We start from the raw sequence: 1904 nt of genomic DNA, 5'->3' as shown, positions 1-1904 counted from the left end.
TTCGGAGCCCCAGTTTCTCCCTAGTAATGTGAATCAGGTGAGCATATTCATCCATGGAGCACAGTCAGAGGGTGGGGCATCTTATTGTGCAAACTTGACTTCTCACCTGTGGAGCTTAGGGCCAGAGGTTGTTGGGCTCCTTCCCCAGAGAATGACATTGACGAATTGGACTGTCAACTGGTCTGGTGACAGCAGAGCTTTGGGAGTGGGAAAGAACACGAAGATGGCTCTCTGCTCTCTAAACGCCTATAACAACATGTGCTTACTTACCATACGAGGTAGGAGAGGGTAATGCAAAAGCACCGTATGTGGATTCCTGTTACACCACCTGTTTTAAAAGCATATATACTAGTACATTATAACAAAACACCGGCGAGAAAGAAGACACTGAGCTACACTTACAAAGCCCGTGAAGGTATATAAACAACAAACTAAGCCATGGCCGTGGATTGGTTCTGACTCACGGTGCCCCCATGTGTTACAGAGGAGGACTACTCCAGAGGGTTTTCTTGGCTGTCATCTTGGTGGAAGCAGTGTTCTAGGGCTTTCTTCTGGAAAGGCTCAACTGAAAGGCTTCTTCCAAAAGCGTTCGACTCATCTGCTTTTCGGTTAGCAACTGATGGCAAACCAAGCATGCCCCCCTATGAAAATATATGTTGGACTCGAAGTTTGGATCTTAGAGCAAGCCATGAAAAATGGTGAAATTGAAAGAGACCATTTCCTAAAAGCTACAATTGACTCAAATGCAAGTCGAAGGTTCATTTCAAAAGCAGATAGCTTCGTTGATAATGAGAAAATAAACAGGACCCTGAACAATTCATGTTTTTTTCTTTCCTGTGTGGGAGGTTGGTTCTGCTGTACTTCTCATGTTGAAAGAGGATCTGTTTGGTTTCAAAATACACACCTGAAATTAAGAATTAGACTACTTAATACGAAAGAATAGGAACCCAATTGTTAGGTGAACTGGGAAAACGTGACCTTTTATTGATGACTGTCAAAAGATGATCATAAATGCACAATTTGAACTAGAGCTAGATTTTGTTGCAAGTATTAAATTTAATGAGCTGCATATTTGGAACGCTTGCTCTATAAAACTATAGTACCTCCAGCAGAGAGCAAGTGGCTGCCTCTATATGGTTTAAACAACCGTTACTTTGATTTTTCTTTCTAAAACCAAATGCAAGCCTAACAGACACATAAGCCTGCCATCTATACGTTTTATGTTCTTCTTTACAATCTTCAGTGTTTTTCAATTTCCTTACAACATCATGAACTCTTCTATAAGTCAGGGGGGTGGAATGAAATTCAAAAATTGAAAACTACCACCTACTTTTGGTATTGATCTTCAGGGAAATTAAGGCATCAAAAGAGAATGCCTTTTAGGACCTATATAGGTTTTCTATAGAATTAAAAATTAAGAGACGTTACTGTGTCTGTTATTACCTTAGGGGACATATTTTCTCAAGCTTAATGTACAGATGCATATGTACAAAACCACCTTCTTAAATATCTACTTATTATTCCATTATTTAGTTCTAACAAAATGTGATTAATTAATCGCTGATCATTGGATATGCAAATTACTAGCTTTTAAAAATTGCTCTTATAAATAATATTGCAGTGAATATCTTGGGATATTTACATCTTGGTAGGGTTTCAGCTAGGGATATAAAAGAAAATTGTTAAGGCTTTGGGAAGTGCTGCCAAATCGCTTGGCAGTACTGTTTTGCAAATTGGCAGTCTCACATCACTGTTTATGAGAGTCATAGTTTCACATGAGCAATTTTTCCTCCTATGCTAATCTACTTGTAAAAACAGCATCTCATTTTAATTTATATTTCCAGTGTTAAAATAGTGGAAATATTTCAATATCTGTATTAGGGGTTTTTGTTTGTTTGCTTTTT

The sequence above is a fragment of the Echinops telfairi genome, unplaced genomic scaffold (genome assembly GCF_000313985.2).
Source record: "Echinops telfairi isolate 266 unplaced genomic scaffold, ASM31398v2 ScPeMD7_7458;HRSCAF=8496, whole genome shotgun sequence".
Taxonomy (NCBI): domain Eukaryota; kingdom Metazoa; phylum Chordata; class Mammalia; order Afrosoricida; family Tenrecidae; genus Echinops; species Echinops telfairi.
Note: the sequence above shows the minus strand (reverse complement) of the source record.